We start from the raw sequence: 24,275 nt of genomic DNA on the forward strand, positions 1-24,275 counted from the left end.
TCTTAAGTGTACTGTGTATATTATTGCTTATGTGTTTAATTTATGTTTTTACTCACCAGATAACTGAGGTGATCTGGCCTCATCACTCTGCGAACTCGACAATAGTGCCAGTGGTGGCTGGGGTGACACTGCCGAAAGTCTTCGCCTGGGTGGGGATGATGGAGGTGCGGAATCAGAGCCAAGACGCCGTGTCTTAGTTGGCCTCCTGGGTAAGTGGCCCAAGCCCTGTGATGGGCGCCTTACAGGAGGTCGGCTTCCAGAAGCAGAACCTAGGTGCAAAATTTAAACTTAATATTTTGTACTTCTATGTGTTTTCAGAATATGTGACTACAGTGAAGACTTACCTGCAATACCGGCATCATCCTGACTTGTGTGAGGCCTGTCTGGGCGGCTGGTCTGTGTGACTGTGGAAAAAGTGACCCCAACATTATTACCATGTTTTTGGCAAAATGACCCACTGAAAACCATTAATGTACTGTAAGCATCTATATGGTTTTGTTTAAAACAAATTTTTAAGCTTAAGAGCTTCTACATTCATGATTTTGAGTTGAATATCAAAATGTACTTGATGTGGCACACAATAAATTTATTTAAAATAAGTTTTTGGTCTCAGATATTGCAGAGATTGAGTACTTGCAAATATTTTTAAAATGTTATGTTTTAAAAATTTCCCCGCTTTTCTGTTTTTAAAAAAAACAAAAACCTTTTGTGGATTTTAAACAAACACACATGTTCAAGCATTATCGCCAAAAATTGCAACAAAAAAAGAAAAAAAAACATTCAAAACACAAACACACCTTAATAGGCATAGGCATGCAATCTGTTTTGTGCGAAAAAAATCATCCTTTAAACTTTAAAAATGAAATTAACTAAATTTTACAGACATTTTAAGAACAATATTACAAAACAAACTTACCATCCTGCGTGGGTCGGTCCGAATCCCGGACATGAGTAGCAGACACCACTTCGCCAGGAATCAATGCCCGCACAGGCTCCTCCCAGTCCCGATAGCTTACACGTAAAGGTGGCCCACCTCCGGTTCTCCGTGCAGATTTGGACTCTTTGGCCATCTTGGCCTTGACACGCCGCTTAATATCATAGAAACGCTTGCGGCACGTGTCCTCTGTCCGCCTCACCACACCCTCACTATTCACAGCAAGTATGACTTGCCCCCACAGGGCAGACTTCCTGCGGGAGGACACCCTGGCAGCATCCTGACCAAACAATTGGCGATGGTGCTTCATCAGCTCACGCACCAACGCCATGTTTTCAGCATAGCTGAACTTTATATTCCTGCCAGTCTTGGTAGTGGTGCGTGGCTGCGGTGCCACAACACCATCACTATCACTGGAAAATCCAGCAACAGGCACCCCCTCCTCCTCCTCCTCACTAACCTCCTCCCTCTCACTACCCCCCTCCACCTCACTACCAGCCTCCACCTCACTACCAGCCTCCACCTCACTACCAGCCTCCACCTCACTAACCTCCGCCACCACACTGACCTCTGAGTCGGACATGACAAACAACATAAAACACACAAAAATGAAAACACAAAACACACTCCTCCACTACTCCTACTACACACCACACAGCCAACACACACGCTCACTCACTCACAAACAATGACAAAAGACTGAAAAAAAAAAAACAAGGACAAAAAAGTTTACAAACTGGGAAAAAACAATACTACAAAGATCACAAGACTACTAACACACACAGTACAGCACTCAACAATCACCAAACTCCTCTCCAAATCCACCAAAAACTCCACTAAACTCACCAACTCCAAATACACCTTCCTCTCTCCTCTCCACTAGCTAAACCCACGAGGTGCGGAGTGTTTGGGGCGTTTTTATAGTAACATGCACAGACACTCCTCCTTCACGAATACAACCAATCACGGCCGCGTGACGTAAACGAAACTTAGGAGTAAAAACGCGGCCGCAAATTCCAAATCACTGCCGTAACAGACTTGTGACGCAGTCGTAAAAAAAACGCAACAACGCGGCCGCATTCAGCAGCAAAAAAGCACGAATGACATCGACATCGGAAGATACGGAAAATACGAATACGACTGCTTAGTAAATGAGTCGTAATCAATTCAAAAAGTTGCAGATTTACACTGTCGATGTCAGTCGTGATTGAACTTGAACATGATTCTGAAAAATACGAATCTTAGTAAATATACCCCAAAGTGTCATCTCGGTAATTTACTAAGCAATATTCACGGCAGTCATGAGGGCATTCGTAATATTTTGAAGTCCTAGGAAAAAAATCACGAATGAATACACCATCGGTCAAAACGCGGCTGTTTAAGTATGAATCTCGGTCATTTACTAAGAAGTGCAAAGCAAAAAAAAAACAAACACTGCCGTGAAAAATTACAACTCATAAAAAAGTGCTAAAAAAAAACAGACCTTTTTTTTTTATTCGTGATTGGATAGGCATGCACGGATCCATGAGATCCGTGCATGTATATCAGTGGGAAGGGGTGGGAAAGTGCTTATTTTTTCAAAAAAAATTGCGTGGGGTCCCCCCTCCTAAGCATAACCAGCCTCGGGCTCTTTGAGCCGATCCTGGTTGCAGAAATATGGTGAAAAAATTGACAGGGGTTCCCCCATATTTAAGCAACCAGCATCGGGCTCTGCGCCTAGTCCTGGTTCCAAAAATATGGGGGACAAAAAGAGTAGGGGTCCCCCGTATTTTTAAAACCAGCACCGGGCTCCACTAGCTGGACAGATAATGCCACAGCCGGGGGTCACTTTTATATAGTGCCCTGCGGCCGTGGCATAAAAAATCCAACTAGTCACCCCTGGCCGGGGTACCCTGGGGGAGTGGGGACCCCTTCAATCAAGGGGTCCCCCCCCCCAGCCACCCAAGGGCCAGGGGTGAAGCCCGAGGCTGCCCCCCCCATCCAATGGGCTGCGGATGGGGGGGCTGATAGCCTTTGTTGTAAAAGAAAAGATATTGTTTTTAGTAGCAGTACTACAAGTCCCAGCAAGCCTCCCCCGCATGCTGGTACTTGGAGAACCACAAGTACCAGCATGCGGCGGAAAAACGGGCCCGCTGGTACCTGTAGTACTACTACTAAAAAAATACCCCAAAAAACACAAGACACACACACCGTGAAAGTATAATTTTATTACATACATACACACATACATACATACTTACCTTATGTTCCCACGCAGGTCGGTCCTCTTCTCCAGTAGAATCCAAGGGGTACCTGTTGAAGAAATTATACTCACGAGATCCAGGGGTCCAGGGTCCTCGGGGAATCCAGGTGTAATCCACGTACTTGAAAAAAATAACAAAACGGACACCCGAGCCACGCACTAAAAGGGGACCCATGTTTGCACATGGATCCCCTTTTCCCGACTGCCAGAAACCCACTCTGACTGATGTCTAAGTGGGTTTCTTCAGCCAATCAGGGAGTGCCACGTTGTAGCACTCTCCTGATCGGCTGTGTGCTCCTGTACTGAGTGACAGGCGGCACATGGCAGTGTTACAATGTTGCGCCTATGCGCTCCATTGTAACCAATGCTGGGAACTTTCTGCTCAGCGGTGACGTCACTTTAGGTCAACCGCAGGGCAGAAAGTTCCCAGCATTGGTTACAATGGAGCGCATAGGCGCTACATTGTAACACTGCCGTGTGCCGCCTGTCACTCAGTACAGGAGCACACAGCCGATCAGGAGAGTGCTACAACGTGGCACTCCCTGATTGGCTGAAGAAACCCACTTAGACATCAGTCAGAGTGGGTTTCTGGCAGTCGGGAAAAGGGGATCCATGTGCAAACATGGGTCCCCTTTTAGTGCGTGGCTCGGGTGTCCGTTTTGTTATTTTTTTCAAGTACGTGGATTACACCTGGATTCCCCGAGGACCCTGGACCCCTGGATCTCGTGAGTATAATTTCTTCAACAGGTACCCCTTGGATTCTACTGGAGAAGAGGACCGACCTGCGTGGGAACATAAGGTAAGTATGTATGTATGTGTGTATCAGAGGCGGAACTACCGGCAGTGCAGGCAGTGCACTGCACTGGGGCCCGCCTCTGTCCAGGGGCCCAAGCATGTAATGAGTCAAACTGACTCATTACATGCCGCTGTGCGCTGCAGGCAACCGCTGCCCGCAGCGCACAGCCGCCCGGAGATAGGAGCTGAGCAGCGGTACAGACGGGGGAAGGAGGAGGGAGCCGGAGGACGGAGCCGCAGCAGCGCTTTGTTACTGGTGGAGGCGCTGCTGCTGCTGCTCCTCTGCTTCCCTATAGGCTGTCTTCCGAGAACAGCCTATAGGGAAGCAGAGGGGCAGCAGCAGCAGCGCCTCCACCAATAACACAGCGCTGCTGCGGCTCCCTCCTTCACCTCCCTCCTCCTTCTTCTCTACTGCCCGGGAATCGTCGTCTGACGCAGCTGCACCGAGGAGCCTGAGCCGGCGGAGAGGGTAAGTATAATTCTTCTTTCTTTCTTTCTTTCTTTCTTTCTTTCTTTTTCTTTCCTTCTTTCTTTCTTGTGCCTACCTGCCGCAATGTGTAAAAAGGGGGGACTACCTGCCGCAATGTGTAAAAAGGGGGGACTGCCTGCCGCACTGTGTAAAAAGGGGGGACTGCCTGCCGCAATGTGTAAAAAGGGGGGACTACCTGCCGCAATGTGTAAAAAGGGGGGACTGCCTGCCGCAATGTGTAAAAAGGGGGGACTGCCTGCCGCAATGTGTAAAAAGGGGGGACTGCCTGCCGCACTGTGTAAAAAGGGGGGACTGCCTGCCGCACTGTGTAAAAAGGGGGGACTGCCTGCCGCAATGTGTAAAAAGGGGGACTACCTGCCGCAATGTGTAAAAAGGGGGGACTGCCTGCCGCACTGTGTAAAAAGGGGGGACTGCCTGCCGCAATGTGTAAAAAGGGGGGACTGCCTGCCGCAATGTGTAAAAAGGGGGGACTGCCTGCCGCACTGTGTAAAAAGGGGGGACTGCCTGCCGCAATGTGTAAAAAGGGGGGACTGCCTGCCGCACTGTGTAAAAAGGGGGGACTGCCTGCCGCAATGTGTAAAAAGGGGGGACTGCCTGCCGCAATGTGTAAAAAGGGGGGACTACCTGCCGCAATGTGTAAAAAGGGGGGACTGCCTGCCGCACTGTGTAAAAAGGGGGGACTGCCTGCCGCAATGTGTAAAAAGGGGGGACTGCCTGCCACTATGTGTAAAAAGGGGGAATCAGCCTGCCGCAATGTGTAAAAATGGGGGACTGCCTGCCGCTATGTGTAAAAAGGGGTAATCTGCCCGACGCAATGTGTAAAATGGGGGACTGCCTGCCACTATGTGTAAAAAGGGGAATCTGCCTGCCGTAATGTGTAAAAATGGGGACGCTGTCTGCCGTAATGTGTAACAAGGGCACGCTGTCTGCCGTAATGTGTAAAAAGGGCACGCTGTCTGCCGTAATGTGTAACAAGGGCACGCGGTCTGCCGTTATGTGTAAAAAGGGGTAATCTGCCCGACGCTATGTGTAAAAATGGGGAATCTGCCTGCCGTAATGTGTAAAAAAGGGGGGCTGCCTGACGCTATGTGTAAAAATGGGGAATCTGCCTGCTGCTATGTGTAAAAAGGAGGAGTCTGCCTGCCGTAATGTGTAAAAATGGGGACGCTGTCTGCCGTAATGTGTAACAAGGGCACGCTGTCTGCCGTAATGTGTAAAAAGGGCACGCTGTCTGCCGTAATGTGTAACAAGGGCACGCTGTCTGCCGTAATGTGTAACAAGGGCACGCTGTCTGCCGTAATGTGTAACAAGGGCACGCGGTCTGCCGTTATGTGTAAAAAGGGCACGCTGTCTGCCGTTATGTGTAAAAAGGGCACGCTGTCTGCTGTAATGTGTAAAAAGAGGAATCTGTTCGCTGTAAGGTGTAAAAGGGTCTCTACCTGGTGTAGTGGTGCTACTGTGCGGCGTAATTTGAATAATGGAGACTACTGTGTTGGTATTATTTTGTGGCCACACCCCTTCCCCACGAAGCCACGCCACTATGTATTTTTGCGCGCGCCTACGGCGCGCACTGCCCCTGGGGTGGACTTGGATGGGGGGGGGGGCCCAAAGCATTTTGTCGCACCTGGGCCCACCGCTTGCTTGTTCCGCCACTGGTGTGTATGTATGTAATAAAATTATACTTTCACGGTGTGTGTGTCTTGTGTTTTTTTGGGTATTTTTTTAGTAGTAGTACTACAGGTACCAGCGGGCCCGTTTTTCCGCCGCATGCTGGTACTTGTGGTTCTCCAAGTACCAGCATGCGGGGGAGGCTTGCTGGGACTTGTGGTACTGCTACTAAAAACAATATCTTTTCTTTTACAACAAAGGCTATCAGCCCCCCCATCCGCAGCCCATTGGATGGGGGGGGACAGCCTCGGGCTTCACCCCTGGCCCTTGGGTGGCTGGGGGGGGGACCCCTTGATTGAAGGGGTCCCCACTCCCCCAGGGTACCCCGGCCAGGGGTGACTAGTTGGATTTTTGATGCCACGGCCGCAGGGCACTATATAAAAGTGACCCCCGGCTGTGGCATTATCTGTCCAGCTAGTGGAGCCCGGTGCTGGTTTTAAAAATACGGGGGACCCCTACTCTTTTTGTCCCCCGTATTTTTGGAACCAGGACCAGGCGCATAGCCCGATGCTGGTTGCTTAAATATGGGGGAACCCCTGTCATTTTTTTTCCCATATTTCTGCAACCAGGATCGGCTCAAAGAGCCCGAGGCTGGTTATGCTTAGGAGGGGGGACCCCACGCAATTTTTTTTTAAATATTTGACAGTGTTTAATTTAAAAAAAACAAAAAAAATGAACCCCAGCACGGATCACACAGATCCGGCCGAGATTTATTGTAAAAAAAGTCGGCAGTGTTTTGCTAATCACTGCCGTAAAAATAGAAAAAAAACCACGAATGACATCGACATCGGAACAAAAGAAAAACCCGAATACGACAGCTTAGTAAATTAGTCGTAATCAATTCAAAAAGTTGCAGTTTTACACTTTCGATGTCATTCGTGATTGAACTTTGACCTGAAACGGGAAAATACGAATCTTAGTAAATTTACCCCATTGAGTGAGGGAGATGAGCAGGAGTATGAACTCTTGTCGTATGTCTCCAGCACAGAACTTGACCAGGATACCCATTCCTCCTCCCTTGACCTTGAAGCGTCACTTTTGGTATGGTTTCCTACCTCCCCTGGAGTCTTTGGATAAGTTACCTAGACATAGTGCTGTTTTTTATTATGGATGAGTGCTCCCCAGTCTCTCTTAAAGGAGAGAAACCTCCCATTCAGGATAACACCGGACAATAATCCTGGACGGACCAGGTTTTTCTGGAAAAAAAAAATTCAGTACCTGGAATTACCAACTCTCTCAGCTCCTGCCTCCTCTGCCAGTCTTCTCCTGCCTCCCCTGCCAGTCTTCTCCTGCCTCCCCTGCCAGTCTTCTCCTGCCTCCCCTGCCAGTCTCCCTTTGCCTCCTCTGCTGCTTCTTCCAGGGGTATTATTATTATTATTATTATCCTTTATTTATATGGCGCCACAAGGGATCAGCAGTGCCCATTACAGAGAACATAAATCATCAAAACAGGAATATACTGATTTACTGTAGAGTTGAAGACAATATAGAAAAAGTACAGGGTAAATAAACATACCTACATCAGCAGACGACACTGAGACATAATCATGGCGTTGCACACAGAGTCACACTCCTGTAATGGTTAAAGAGCTCTGAGTACCATACTCAGAGACTCCCACAGTGGCTGATAGCAGGGCCATCTTAAAGTGTAGGCACACTAGGCAGCTGCCCAGAGCCCAACTATTCCAGGGGCCTCTGGGCAGGTGCGGGTGGTGGTCACGCAATCAGAGCGGCCTGGCAGCATTCTCTACCTGCTTCCCACCCTGTAGCCTGACAGTGAATGGTTGTCAGCCTGCTGATTGGTGGATGGCTGGAGCTATCCACCAATCAGAATGCTGTCAGCCATTCACTGTATGGAAGAATGGGAAGAAGCATGGAACCACAGGAGAGGTTATGAAGTTATGATTATTTATTACTTGGTTCCACTGAATGGCTGTGTTAGGCAGGGACGTGCAGTCAGGGGAGGCAGGGGAGGCAGTGCCTCGACTGTCATTACTGATTAAATAATACAAAGAAGATACTTATGACACATATTCTGTGTCATAACTATCTTCTTTATATTACGGGAATCATTTTTAGTGTAAATACGTGTTTACATTTATTTTGGAGGCACCGAGAGCGGTGCCTCCCGCTGCCAGTTGTAAATGTCCGGAAGCAGGGGGCGGGTAGGCGGCGGGACCAAGCAGAGGGCTGTAAAAGCCCATTGAAAAAAACAGTGTAAGCGGCACCCATACAAGTGCCTGAGTGTAGGGACGTGCTTTTAGCCCATATGTCACTGAAAGCAGATGTGATTGGGCACCATATTCAGCACTGACAGTGACTGTATCCAGTCACTGTCCGTGCTGTACAGGGAGGGAGAAAGTCAGTGTCAGCTCTAACCTAATCACATGCGGATCCTGTGGGAGGAAGGACGCGGGCCCTGTCCCCGTCCTCTGGTTACTGGCTGTGTGCCCGACACCCCCCCCCCTCCGCTGCCGCCGCGCCGGCCCTCAGCCTCCGCTGCCTGTCTCCAGAATGACCCGTCCCCTGCTGTGGCTGCTGCAGAGTGAATGGAAGCAGGAGGAGGGGGATGCCGGAGCTTACTTACCCGGCCGGCGTCTTCCTGTGTTGTGTATGGCTGCAGTTAGCGGCCGTGCTGTCCAAGGAAGAAGGCAGAGCGACCTGGACCTGGCAGCAGCAGACAGGAGGTGACCCCCAGCGCAACTGCAGCAAAAGATGTAAAGAAGGCCGCAACTGCGTCCAACTCAGAATTCGGCCCTATAAGGAGGGATCCCGCACCCTTGACAGACCCTACCCCTCAACAGACTCTGCCCTCATTAGGGCTGCTTCCATCCATTTACCGGGCTGGTTTTCCATCCCAATTCGCCCATGGTTACACACACAACACCATGGTTATTTTGTTGTCCAGCTCTTCCATTCACTTAGCACCACACCCACGGCGACCCCTACACATTTTGTACACACACCAGTCAGTGCCTAATCAGCCACTGACCTCACCGCACGCCACTGGTGTTAGGGGCCCCAATGCATTGCTTTACCCAGGGCCTACAATGCTGTTAAGACGGTCCTGGTTGATAACAGAGTTGTGGGGGTAGTTACACAGGTCTGTCCCTGCAACATAGTCTATGAGAGCCTATATGATAGATATAAGGGATACATTTTTATGTGTATAGTAATCAGTGCTTGCATATAGCCCAGACTGGAATCCATATCATTATTAATTTGATTCATATGACAAGGTGCAACCTAGTTTCATAGTAGAGTGTGTCAAGTTTATGTATTTCCTGTCAGTGCCAGTCAGCGACGGACTGGGCCTCTGTTTCGGCTCGGGCATTTGTGAACGCGCGTGTGGCGAAGGCGCGCATGCCCACCGCGAGTCAAGTGGGCGTGGACTCGTGGTGCACCCCCATTTCTATGGTGACGCGGGCTGGGGGCGCACCGCGAGTCCGGGGTGCTTGGGCTCTTGGCACGCCCCCATTTCCATGGAGACCGGGGTGGCGGCTAAACCAGAGAACCGGAGGCTGCACTGCGCACGGCCTTCCCTGCTCTCTGTGGGAACGGACCGGCCCACCTGCCCATCAGCCCTTCTGGCATTTGCCAGAAGTTCCAGATGGCCAGTCCGGCCATGGTGCCAGTTAAAATGTAGCAAGGAAAAAGGGCTGTTTTTATGTCTGTGCGAGCCATGAAACCACACAGATTGCTCCTCAGCTTCTCCTCAAGGGAGGACCCAGTTATCTCTCTAATGCCCTGACCTTACACAGAATAAAGAGAATTACCTGAGGGGAAGGGAAGAAATAGGAGGTGAGGAACTGCAGGGAAAGGCAAAAACTGTAATAGATTAGAAAACAATAAATGTACTTCAGCTTGGCTGTACAACTCTATGCAAGGTGGGTCCATATGTCAGTGGCTGGTGTGGAGCCCTCTTGACTAATGGGCCCAGGGCCGGATCTAGGGGGGGCGAAGGGGGCAACCGCCCCCCCCTAACACAGTCATAGCCACGCCCACTTTTGAGTAGAGGAGAGCTCTCCGGGAAGAGCCTGAGGCAGAACGATGTGCTGCAGCTTATACCTCAGCAGCACAGATGAGCCAGGAGAGCAAGGCTTACAGAGCATTTTCCCCTCACTTGCTGTTGTGTGGGTACTAGGGCTAATAAATACAATTACCCCATAGCACAGTCACATGTACATAGAACAATCACAAAGCTCTAGCTCAGTCTCACTCAAAAAGGTCAGTCAGAATTGAGAGAGGAGGAGTTAGGATTGCAGATGGGAGGAGTTGGGACTGTAGAGGGAGGAGTCAAGATTGAACAGTAAACCGCCCCCCCTAAATAAAAGTCTAGATCCGTCCCTGAATGGGCCCCTGTGCACTAAACACCCTTCATCCATGGTGGTCAAGATTCTTTGCCCATTGGGCATACATTACTTACTCCACCCCTGTCTCTGTCACCCCAGGAATAAAACCCAAGCAATCATAAACATAGACACACACAAGAAACATACTGCATTGGCAAACACAGCTCAAGGGTAAATGATTGCCTCAAACTTTGTTTGTTAAATGAGATTGCATACTATAACATAAGAGAGCAGCGGATGTATCAAGCTGTGAAAAGAGTGGAGAAGTGGACCAGTGGAGAAGTGTGCCAGAAGCCAATCTTTTGAGGTAGCATTCTATAACATGATAGGTAAAATTGGTTGCTATGGGCAACTTCTCCCCTGGTTCACTTCTCATTTATTTACACTGCTTGATACATCACCCCTAGAGTTCCCTTTATACCTACTGACGTCATCACAGACCAAGAGTTCAAATTCATTGTAGTAGCAAGTAAAATCTCACTCTTCATACGCCCAAAATACCAACCAAGAGCTATGTTTTGAAGCTGTCTTCCAAAAATGCTAAAGGCCACACAATCTTAAGTGAGGACTTCAATACACCCCTTCCCTCTTGTTAACAATCCTAGTTCCTTAATTATTTCATCCAAGGACGTAGCTACCATAGGTGCAGGCAGTGCAGCTGCTATGGGGCCTAGAGCTGAGAGGGGCCCACCTTCTCTGTCAAAGTTACATGCGTTATATACATTTTTTGCCATTGGGTGGTACGTAAGGGTCCTTTCAAACTTTTTCCTTGGGGCCTGCAATATACCTAGGTATGCCCCTGTACCTGCTCATTGTAGTGTGGTATAAAATGAACTGGCGGGCATTTTAATGTTATATAATATGAACCAGGGCACTGTAATGAGCCACAATATGAACGGGGAGCACTATATACCATAATGTGAACTGGGGGTACTGTGGCTGTGCGACTCATAATGTGCACTGGCAGCTCTGAAATGTGACATAGGGTGGACTTAAGCACTACTTTGATTCGTAAAAGAAACTAGGGCACTACTATGGGCCATAACTTTAAATAAGGCTCTACTATGATTCAGAAAATGAACCAGGGCACTATTATAGGGCATAAAATTAACAACTGCTGCAGATAAGTGTCTCTCTAGAAGCATTGGGACAGGGGTCCCTTCAAAATGTTGCTATGGGGTCCACAAAGTTCTGGCTACACCCCTGATTTCATCCATTATGGAAGAAACCAGAGTTATGATGGATTAGTATTTTTAATCTAAATTAAAATAAAATAAAATATATATATATATATATATATATATATGACAAGAATTACTCTCCCACTGCGCTATTTCAAATAAAACACTAAAATTAATTAATTATATGGCTGCCTGTATCCCCTAAGTTCCCTGTTAGGAGGAACTAAATGTGTGAAAATATGAAACGAAATAGAGGAGATGGCGCCAAGGGAGTTATATCAACGCCCTACCTAAAAACGGACCCTTACAGTACTCTCCGGATAAATTACGTCAGATAACAAATACTAACATAAAAATTTATTAAAACAACATATAAACCCGACACAAATGTTCATAAGTATACAGAGTTGATACATTTACATTTGTCGCACAATTTGAACAATCAGTTTGTAGTGATGAGGAAAAAGCGTAGATATATCACTACGATTTCCTCCTTCTCCTTATTGTAGATTCGGAGGTAACATCAGATAATAGATAGATAAATAACCCAACGCGTTTCGTCTTGTTCCAAGACTTCATCAGGGGTAAAATCTCTTCATTTCAGAACATATTGTCAGCACATAAAAGGTCATTCAAAGATGTATGAACAACGTTTCAATATTTCAATGGGACTTGATTGATACAGCGAGGACCATACCTCATATATCATCAGCTTGAGTCTGACATTCAGATATTCGAATATGGGGAAGATTCATATGTGTATAGAATCTAACTGGTTCGCAAGCATAAGGAACCTCGTCGGTCAGCAGCTTGAACCTGACACTCAGAGACTCAGGAGTGAAGGCAATTCAAATGGGTATAATGTCTAACCAATTTAGAACACGTGGTAGACCCTCCAGTGGTGCAGTGCTGACAGCCAAGTCTCTGCATAACGAGGTTCCTTATGCTTGCGAACCAGTTAGATTCTATACACATATGAATCTTCCCCATATTCGAATATCTGAATGTCAGACTCAAGCTGATGATATATGAGGTATGGTCCTCGCTGTATCAATCAAGTCCCATTGAAATATTGAAACGTTGTTCATACATCTTTGAATGACCTTTTATGTGCTGACAATATGTTCTGAAATGAAGAGATTTTACCCCTGATGAAGTCTTGGAACAAGACGAAACGCGTTGGGTTATTTATCTATCTATTATCTGATGTTACCTCCGAATCTACAATAAGGAGAAGGAGGAAATCGTAGTGATATATCTACGCTTTTTCCTCATCACTACAAACTGATTGTTCAAATTGTGCGACAAATGTAAATGTATCAACTCTGTATACTTATGAACATTTGTGTCGGGTTTATATGTTGTTTTAATAAATTTTTATGTTAGTATTTGTTATCTGACGTAATTTATCCGGAGAGTACTGTAAGGGTCCGTTTTTAGGTAGGGCTTTGATATAACTCCCTTGGCGCCATCTCCTCTATTTCGTTTCATATATATATATATATATATATATATATATATATATATATATATTATCCCCTCCAATCCTTTAAGAATCCTTACAAAGCCAACAAAGGATAGGTTAATTATTCATACAGCGTTTCCACAATTTTTTTTTTAAATAAAACACTAAACAGCACTAAATTGTAATATCGCTAAAATAAATAATTAAACACATATGCAGATCTGTACAATAGTTTTAATGAATTTAAGAACATACTCACATAAGGAAAGACAGAAGGGAAAATAAAAATGCAGTACTATATCAATTCATTAATATTGCATATTTTATGCTGTCATAAACATACATTTGGTCAATAATATGTATGTACACTCATATGATATATGACTAAACTGGCCAAGGATAAAAAGGAGACTCGCTATTGGCCCATAAATACAAATGACCAATAAATAATGCTGTCAGTTTAAGATAATAACTGAGGTGGAATAAATGTTACCATCCAGTAAAAGTCTAGTTCCTGGAGGTAGATGAGGAATTACCATGAGGGTCTGTTCCGGGATGGTGGCACTGATGCACTGGTGTTATGTCCACGGGTTGACGTCAAATTTATGGAAAGAAATCCTCTGTAGGCTCTGTAGGTAGGATGGAGTGAAGTACGGGCCTAATTCAGATCTGATCGCTGGGCTGCTAATTTTGCTGCCCTGCGATCAGTTAGTCGCCGCCTACAGAAGGAGTGTATTTTAGCTGTGCAAGTGTGTGATCGCATGTGTAGCTGAGCTGCTTATGCAGCCTCTGCGCAGCCCAGGACTTACTCTTCCAGTGTGATTGAATCCTGCTGATCGGGGCTGGAGCTGACGTCAGACACCTTCCCTGAAAACGCTTGAGTCCGTCTGCGTTTTTCCGGACACTCCCTGAAAAACAGTCAGTTGCCACCCACAAACAGCCTCTTCCTGTCAATCACCTTGCAAACACCCGTTTGAATGGATTCTTCGCACCATCCCGTTTCTGACCGCCGATGCCCGTTGTAGCTGTACGATGCGCCGGCGCACTGTGGCTCATATGCATGCGCAGTTCGGATCTGACCGCCCGCTGCGCGAAAACGCACAGCATCGATCAGATCTGAATTAGGCCCTAAATTCCAAGTCCAATTCCACACCAATAAGTGATCTTTCTATTGATATTAAATGTTTTAACGCGTTTCACTGCGCAGGAAGTTGCATCTTCCTCAGAAGCTTGTCCAAAAGAAAAATGAAAAAAGAATTAGAGGGACAAAATAATTCCCTTCTCACAGCACCCATACTGTGTACCTGCTCTAAACTGTTAGGAAGATTACTTATCTAATCTGCTAGCTGAACAAAAGCCGATCAATAATCATGATATAACTTAAACTGGCTTTAACAAAAATGTTATGATAAAAGCAACAATACTGTCATTCTGTTGGCAAGACAGCTAAGAAACAAGCGGTCTAGAAAAACAATGTACGCAATTAAAATAAAACAAGGGGTTTCCACATACAACCACAGCAACTTAGTTAACAAATGTAGGGGTCTATTTACTAAGCTTTGGAGAGAGATACTGTGAAGTGGAGACAGATAAAGTACCAGCTAATCAGCTCCTAACTGCCATGTTACAGACTGTGTTTAAAAACAACAGGAGCTGGTTGTTTGTTTGGTTGGTTGGTTGGTACATTATCTCATTGCACTTTATCTCTCTCCAAGGCTTAGTACATAAACCCCTTAGACAGTTCTATTTTATCCTCTATCACCTATCAAATCCAAGTCCACCCCAGATAATTAAGCAGATGCTATTAATACCTAACAGCTTTCATACAGTCTCCCTAAAATATAACTATCTGAAATAGAATCACTTAATATCCCAACCAGAGCCATAACTAGACATTTTGGTGCCCTGTGCCAGAAAGAGAATTGGTGCGCTCCCCCCCCCCCCCCCCCCCAAATTATAAATAGCACTGTGTGCAAAAAATAGTAGGGGCATGGCTTAATGGGGAAGGGGCATGGCTTAATGGGGAAGAGGCATGGCTACAGAATAGTACCAATTCACATGACACCTGACAGTAGTGACCTTTAGTCACATTACACCACACAGAAGTACTCCTTATACATGTTACGCTACACAGTAGTGCCCTTTATACACATTATGCCACACAGTAGAGTCCCTTATACATGTTACATCACAGAAGAGCCCCTTATACACATTATGCCATGGCAAAGATCTTTAAACACAGTACCTCACAGTAGAGCCGCTCATACATGTTACTCCACAGTAGAGTCCCTTATACACATTATGCCAGGTAGAGCCCCTTATAATGTACACATTATGCCAGGTAGAGCCCCTTATACACATTATGCCAGATATAGCCCCTCCATCTCATTCCTCCTCCTACTCCTCAATCCTCCGTCTCATCATTCCTCTCTACTCCCCAGAGCAGCTGCATACATTTGTTGTGCCTAGCAGCAGCAGCCAGCCACGGAACAGCTCCTGTGCCCAGCGGAAGTCCCACTGGAGAGACATCATGATGTCCCTGCTGACACTGCAGGAGATGAGATGGGGAGGGGGGCACATAGGACAGGCAGTTGCAGCACTGCCTGCTGTAATATATAACAGCAGTGCATCCAGCAGAGAAGAAGCCGGGCACACTGCTACCATTATACATTACAGCAGGCAGCGCTGCAGTTGGCAGCACATACATAGGAGGGCGATTATGGATGGATACGCCCAGGCACCCACAGGGCATATGTGCTGTGTGCTGAGCACCGTCCACACCACCCTAGTTGCGGCCCTGGTCCTAATCACAGGGGAGGAAATTTACATGCAAGCAATATGGCAGCATTCACCTCTACATCAGTCAGAGCCCAACTCCAGGGATGACTCACTGCAGACAGGACAAGCAACCATCGCTAAAGTTGGTGTTCACCTCTATATCAGTAATTTAGAGCACAAATAGTTGGCTGGTTGGAATGAAGATCTGGTCATGTATGGAAGCAATTGGCTATTTGCTCCCAAACACGAGAAAATGGATGTTCAGACAAGTTGGTTAACCCTTTCCCTGCAGATGACTAGTCCCACTCGTCATCACCATATATACTAAAACGAACATTCCCCACCGGTCTGGATAACTGGTGGGAATATACAGGCAGCCGCCGGGAGCTCCTCAAGCTGATGGCACTGAACTGCAAAAAAAATAATATGAAAAAGGTGGGGGGAGGGACTTTAATTTCCTCCCCACCTTATAAGAGAGAGAGAGAGAGAGAGAGAGAGAGAGACGGGGGCACCGTTGTTTGAAGGAGAGAAGTTGCCTCTTTCAAACTATGTGCCCTTATTGGAATGTATGCCTACTGATCAGTGTGAAGACCTTCCCCCAACCTGGCATCTATAAAATCAAAGGCACCCACATTTGGAAGAGGGAGGGTCCCCTCTTTTAAATGATGTGGCCCACCAGTAAATGTCTGGTGATCTCCGGACAATGTTACCTTAAAAAATATGTTTTCCTTTTATGGGGGTATGTCCCCATAACGACACTGGCAACTGTGTGGGCACCTATATTGGAAAGAGGGGAGTCCGCTCTTTCAAATTCTGTGGCCAACTAGTAGCTATTCTCCAGTGATCTAAGACCTCACTACTTTTAGGCAGTAATCTGATTCCACCTTGTCTTCACTACCTCTATTGGATGGAGTACCACAAGGATCAGTCTTAGGCCCTCTGGTTTTCTCAGTCTACACCAACTAAACAGCTCCTTCGGATTTCAGTATTATTTGTACGCTGATGATACTCAAATCTACCTATCCTTCCCAGATTTGTCTCCATCTGTATTGGGCCGTGTCACTGAATGCCTTTCTGCCATTTCATCTTGGATGTCATCTCGCCACCTCAAACTCAACATTTCCAAAACAGAATTAATTATATTTTCTTCTCTTAGTAATTTCATGTACTTTACACATGTCTGTGGTAGCACCCCCACCCATTATAATTGATAAATGCATGATAAACAACTTAGGGGTATGATATTTATGTATATGATCTGTACCAAGTAGCCTGTGTGGCCATTACTCTTTTAGTAATAATTATATTCCCGCCAGCCAAGATTAGTTACCAACCTGTATCTCCATAACTGTTGCCAACGCGACTATCCACTCTACCCCACAAGCTCGCTGCCTAGGTCTCATCCTGGACTCTGAACTGTCCTTTGTTCCACACATTCAATCTGTCTCTAAATCATGTTACATACATCTAAAAAACATATCCAAAATACGTCCTTATCTTACACAAGACACTGCAAAAAATATAATTCATGCTCTCATCATCTCCCGCATTGATTAATGCAATAGTCTTCTTACTGGTCTTACCAATAAAAGACTATCACCACTACAATTCATTTTGAATGCAGCTGCAATCTTCCTAGCAAGACGTTCATCATCTGCTGATCCTCTCTGTCAGTCCCTCCATCGATTGCCCATATTCTACCGTATTCAATATAAAATACTTCTACTCTCATATAAAGCTATTAACCAAACTACACCAACATATATCTCTTTGCTTATCTTAAAATATCTCCCAACTCTCCGCTCTGCACAAGATCTGCGTCTCTCATCTGTGAGGATCACTCGTTCCAATTCACAGTTGCAGGACTTTCTTAGGGAAGCACCCACCCAATGGAATGCCCTCCCACGCAAAATAAGACTCTCCTCTAGCCTCCAAACTTTCAAACGTTCCCTGAAGACTCACCTATGCAGGCGAGCCTATCAAATTCCTAAACCACCCACATAACCTTCAGAAGCATTCATATCTACTTAAATTCCATCAGGACTGTCTTTGCAGTCTGGTGACTGCTATGCTATAGATCAGTGTTTCCCAACCTCGGTCCTCAAGGCACACTAACAGTCCTGGTTTTAGTGATATCCAGGCTTGAACACAGGTGACTAATTAGTACCTAAGTTATTTTGATTTAACCATCTGTGCTGAAGCCTGGATATCACTAAAACCTGCACTGTTGGTGTGCCTTGAGGACCGCGGTTGGGAATGCCTGCTATAGTCAGGGACGTGCGGTGAGCTAAATGGCTCAGGAGGCACTGGCTAGCCTCAGAGCCAGATTTAAACACAATATATGAGCCAAAGGGTGCATCTGGGCATTATACACAGTTGCAGCAGTATAAACTCCTGAGAATTTGGTGAGTTTTGATCAGACATGAGCGGAAAAGATAGACAGGGGAGGCACTGCCTCACCTGCCATAGACTTTTTACTTCAGATTTTTGGCTATAAAAATTATTAGAATAACACAAAGAAGGTATATCTAACATATTATTTGTGTTTTTCATATACACAGTCTAAACTCTGGCACAAACGTTAGTATGACAGGAAAGGCTCTGCCTCACCTGCCTCACCCTACCGCATGTCACTGCTATAGATAGAGCCTATCCTTGTGTATCCTTCCTATTTCCCTATAAGCTTGCGCAAGCTTCCCTGTAAACTTGCGAGTAGGGTCTTCCTACCTCTATGTCTGTCTGTTATTACCCAGTTTGTCTTATCACTGTTGATTCCAATTGTAAAGTGCAACGGAATATGCTGTACTATATAAGAAACTGTAAATAAAATAATAATAATGCTAACTATTACAACAGTCATGAGGAAACATACAATATTTTTACCTCTCTTCAATATTGGCTTCTCGGTAACCTGTAAAACAATCTCTCCATTGTACTTTACGTTTTTCCAGGATACCGAAAACCAGTATTTCCCTGCCCATTGAAACAACGCTTCATTTCTCCTGACAACTTAAGAAATTAAAAGCTGTTGTCTCATGAATACCTGCAAGACACCGATATATAAAAAGGCAAAGCCACTGTGAAAATATAAAAATTATTGACTCAAAATATATTATAAAATTGCATGGACAGATTTGTTGGTACATATTAGAAAAGATAATAAATAATTGAATTGTAGTGATATTTCAAACTAATTGCTTTCTTGAATTAGCATCATGCATGTCTTCAATCTTCTAATCAGACATTCGACCTACTTAAGTGGAGAAAAGTTGTCACTCTGCTGTTTGGTATCATCATGTGCACCACACTGAACATGGACCAGAGAAAGCAAAGGAGAGCGTTGTCTGAGCAGATAAGAAAGAAAATGATAGATGTTCATATTAAAAGTAAAGGCTAACACCATCTCCAAACAGCTTGAATGTTCCTGTGACTACAATTGCAAATATAAAAAGTCCTTGTGACTGTAGCCGACCTCCATGGATGCGGCCACTAAAGGTGGTACCACTACCATTGTATCTCAACACCTATGGGAGGGATAAAGTTCATAAAGTACCTTGTTGACCCAGAGTTGATCCAGCAGTAATGTGCTTCAGCCAGGACCCATAGTAATCTACCAGGTGATCACCACAACAAAGAGGATAAGCTGTAAATAGAAATCCAGGATCCACGGTGTGTAGTGCAAGCAGATCTCTTGTAAGCAGTGAAAAATTTAAGCAATGGAGAATAGAAAAAATATTCATACTCAATATTTCAAAACAGTGGAGGGTACAAATGTTTTTTATTTCACCCCATATGGCATGGACATGACGCATCAGAAACCTAGGGGCAGATTCAGCTAATCACAATATCTGGCCTATAGAAGTACGAGCAGAAATTAACTATCATAATGTGCTAAAAAACACGAATGCGAGCTGCTGTTAGCAAGTCGTATGTAATCGACTCTGCCCCCCTAGGTGTGTATTTATGAAGCTTTTATCTCAGCTTCCACCAATTTAGCAATGGAGAAATTGCGGAGAAACAGTGCCGTAACTAGGCATTTTTATGCCCTGTGCCAGGTGCCCCCCCCCCCCCTACAGACACTTAAGTAGAGACAGAGTTGTCTCATGCAGAAGGGGCGTGGCCACACAATAGTACCCCCAATTCATATTACACCACACAGTATAACAACCTTATGCACATTACACCGCATATTAGTACCCCTTATTAACATTATGCCATGCAGTAGTGCTCCGTATAGCACATTATTCCACATTACTCCCCCAGTCACACGCAACACTGACACCCTACAGAGACCGAACACTGTTCATGATCATAGGTGCATGATGTTAACACCATATCCCTGTTGTCATGGGCATCTCACAAATAAAAGCGACAGGGTATACCATACAGTACCTTCCGGCAACACAGAGGAAGCTGGAGAAGCAGTGCAGGGTAGCCTGGCAGTGTGTTAGGTAAGCTGCGCAGGGCTCCATGTGACCCAGCCTAACACTGGTCGAAGTTAGCTTCTCCCAGAACCTGTGACTTAGCAGAGACCAGCTGTGATCGGGGAGTGAAAGAAAGGCAGTCAGATGCACAGCTGAGACTTCTGTGCTGCTGTGGGAAGCGGTGGTGTGAGAGTCGGGGAGGGGAAGCGGTATAAGTGGTCCGATTCCGCCAACAGAGCATATGTGCTTTGTGCTGGGCACACTCTGCACCACCCTAGTTATGGCTCTACAGAGAAATCACTGATTTCCTTGTGATCCCTCTATTTCTGCAGTTAATTGTATCCCTATAGTTTACTGTCCACAAAGGTGTATTACACAGTGACACTTCACCGTCAGTGATTGGCTGCTGGTGGAGTAGAGAAACCCCTTGCAAAGGTGCAGGGTTTTCATTGGTGCTCTAAAAGTGGCCCGGATTGATGAATTGCAGTTCTACTAAAATCTCTATTGTCAAGACAAGATTTTTAGTCTTGTACATAAACAGACCCCTTAATGTATTTTGCACCAATTGTCAGAACTTATCTCGTCCCCCTGTCACGTGTCATATATAAATACACTGATTTAAAGACACCAGGATAATAAAGACAACCTCATAACACTAAATCAGTCACTGCCCATCCAAAGAGTTAAAAATATTGGGACAATAAATATAATCAATGTGGATGTGATTCATAGATACACAAACTGTACAACATAGATAACGGATAAGGCATATACTAAATAAAACAACAAATGGAATAACAGTATGAGACACAACATTCTAATTGGAGGGGACACTTTTTAATCTTGATTGTTTATTTTATTTGTTGTTTTATTTAGTTATTTAGACATCTAAAAAAGGAGGCTGGGAAAACGTTATGAGACTATTAGCCACTATAGCCTGCTGCACAGCCCAAGAGTAATGTATATGGTGGCCAATCCCAGGAACGTCCTGGATTCAATCCCGGGATTGGAGCCTCCAATCCCGGGATTTCGGGATTGGCCACCACCTTACTTTTTTCTATACTGGGCAGCGTTGAGTGTCCTCAGGAGGCTCAGGACGCTGCCCGACTCCCCCTGCTCAGCTCCCCCTGCCCCCGGCTGTGCGCACTACCCATTGTGATGTGAAGTCAGAGTTCATGCTGCGCAGGCAGCTGCCCCCGGACCTCATCGCCTGCACTGCCCCGCATCTCATCTCCGCTCGGTAAGTAACCCACCCTCCTGCCCCTCCAGATTAGCGTCATATTATAGTATGTTGGGTAGGCAGGGCGGGGGGTAGGACACATTGAAAAGAAACCAATTGTGGGAATCCCGGGACTGATAATTTTTCAATCCCGATACTCGGGATTGAACAAAATGGCCCGGGATTGGCCACCCTAGTAATGTATCAAGGTTTACCAAGGAACCGCTACATTATCATTTGTCTTGTTTCGAGCTGGTACAGATGTTGCTTCTAGGATAAAAAATATTCAGTAATGAGTTTATTTTTTATAAAATTTAATTTAAAAAAGAAAATGCTGCTTTTTGAAATAATAGGTATTTTCTTCCTAGTGTAGTAAAACTAACACGTTTGAATCATTGTGTACAATGAAACATAGAAACATAGAATTTGACGGCAGATAAGAACCACTTGGCTCATCTAGTCTGCCCCCCTTTCTTTTTTTTTAACCATATTTTTTTTTATCTCAAACCTTATTTGATCCTTATTTCTTTGTAAGGATAGACTTATGTCTATCCCATGCATGTTTAAACTGCTCTACTGTCTTAGCCTCTACCACTTCTGATAGGAGGATATGCCACTTGTCCGCTACCCTTTAGTGAAGTAATTTTTCCTCGAATTTCCCCTGAACCTCCCCCCCTCCAATCTCATGGCATGTCCTCGTGGCCTATTGCTTATCTTCATTTGGAGAATGTTTCCCTCCTGGACTTTGTTAAAAACCCTTGATATATTTGAAAGTTTCTATCATGTCCCCCCTTTTCCTTCTCTGCTCCAAACTACACATATTGATATTTCTTAGTCTTTCTGGGTATGTTTTGTGATGTAGGCCATGCACTATTTTAGTTGCCCTTTTTTGTACGGTTTCTAATGTATTAATATCCTTTTGAAGATATGGCCTCCAGAATTGAACACAGTATTCTAGATGAGGATGTACCAATGACCTATACAGTGGCTTTATTACTTTTTTCTTTCTGCTGCTGATTCCTCTCCCAATGCAGCCAAGCATCTGACTAGGCTTCCTCATTGCTTTGTTACATTGCTTACCTGCCTTTAAGTCACCTGAAATAGTGACTCCTAGACTCCTTTTCTCCTCAGTAGTTTCCAGTATAGTGCCATTAAAACTATATTTAGCCTTTGGATTTTTGAGACCCAAGTGCATGATTATGCATTTTTTGGCATTAAACTGTAATTGCCACACTCTTGACCATTCCTCTAGTCTACCTAGATCCTCAATCATTTGTTTTACCCCACCTGGTGTGTCTACCCTGTTGCATACCTTTGTGTCATCTGCAAAAAGGCATATTTTACCTTTAATGCCATTTGCAATTTCACCAATAAAGATATTAAAAAGCACTGGTCCAAGTACAGATCCCTGGGGTACTCCACTGGTAACATTTCCCTCCTGTGAATGCACTCCATTTACCACAACTCTCTGTTTTCTATCATGCAACCAAGATCTTATCCATTCAATAATCCTAGTATCCAATCCCAAACTTTCAAATTTATTTAGCAGTCTGTGATGTGGAATAGTGTAAAAATCCTTACTAAAGTCTAGATAAGCTATATCCACGGCTCCACCTTTATCCATCACTTTAGTCACACAGTCAAAAAAGTCAATAAGATTTGTTTGACATGATCTCCCCCCAATGAATCCATGCTGGATTTGAGATAGTCTACAACTCTTTCTTTTAAGAGTGTTTCCATCAATTTCCCTACTACTGATGTAAGACTCACTGGTCTGTAGTTGTTTCCCTCTTCCTTGCTTCCACTTTTGTGCAGTGGGACTACGTTAACTCTTTTCCAGTCCTCTGGAATTAATCTTGTAGCTAATGACTGGTTGAATAATTCTGTCAATGATGCTACCAGCACCTCTTTAAGTTCTTTTAGTATCCTTGGATGTAACCCATCTGGCCCCATAGATTTGTCCACTTTCAGCTATGAGAGGTCTGTTAGGACCTTCTCCTCTGTAAATGTACTTGTTTCATTTTCCTGAATATCCCTGCAACTTAACTGTGGCCCCTTCCCCTCTCTTTCAGTAGTGAAAACTGAGCAAAAATAATTAAGATGAACTGCTATTACATTGTCTCCCTCAACAAGACTCCCAGTCTCTGTCTTTAGTTTTATTATTCTGCCTTTTGTTTTTCTCCTTTCGCTTATATTCCTAAAAAAAAGGTTTGCCTTCTTTACCCAGTGACTGGGCCATTTTCTTCTCAGCTTGTGCCTTTGCACATCTGATTACCTTCTTAGTCTCCTTCTGTCTAACAAGATATATCTCTTTGTCTTCATTATTTCGTGTCTGTTTATATTTCCTAAAGGCCATCTTTTTTGCTTTCACAATATTTGCTACTTCTTTTGCAAACCACACTGGCTTCCTTTTCCTTGTGTTTTTCCTAACACTTTTGATACAAAGGTCTGTTGCCTTTAATATTGCACTTTTTAATGTTTCCCACCTCTGCTGCAATTCCTCCAAGTTCCTCCACTCTGCCAAAGAATCGCTTACACATTTTCCCATCCCTACAAAATCAGCCTTCCTAAAATCCAACACCTTCGTTTTTGTATGGGATGAGTCAGTGTCTGTCTTTATGCTGAACCATACTCTTGATGATCACTTGATCCCAGGTTTTCACCCACTTTTACGTCCGATATTGTAATATTGCGTTTTTCCAAGTCAGCTCCCTCACCAATTGGTGG

At 45.0% G+C, this 24,275-nt stretch overlaps 1 long non-coding RNA gene across 1 annotated transcript in view; it reads right to left on the reverse strand.

Moving 5' to 3' along the window:
• Window positions 1–342: 342 nt before the first annotated feature.
• Window positions 343–24,275, reverse strand: part of LOC134956733 (uncharacterized) — a 131,413-nt gene continuing 107,480 nt past the window's right edge. The window contains exon 3 of the long non-coding RNA XR_010186132.1: window positions 343–404. This is a non-coding gene — a long non-coding RNA (uncharacterized LOC134956733). The remainder of the gene's footprint in view (window positions 405–24,275) is intronic.

The sequence above is a fragment of the Pseudophryne corroboree genome, chromosome 9 (assembly GCF_028390025.1).
Source record: "Pseudophryne corroboree isolate aPseCor3 chromosome 9, aPseCor3.hap2, whole genome shotgun sequence".
Taxonomy (NCBI): Eukaryota; Metazoa; Chordata; class Amphibia; order Anura; family Myobatrachidae; genus Pseudophryne; species Pseudophryne corroboree.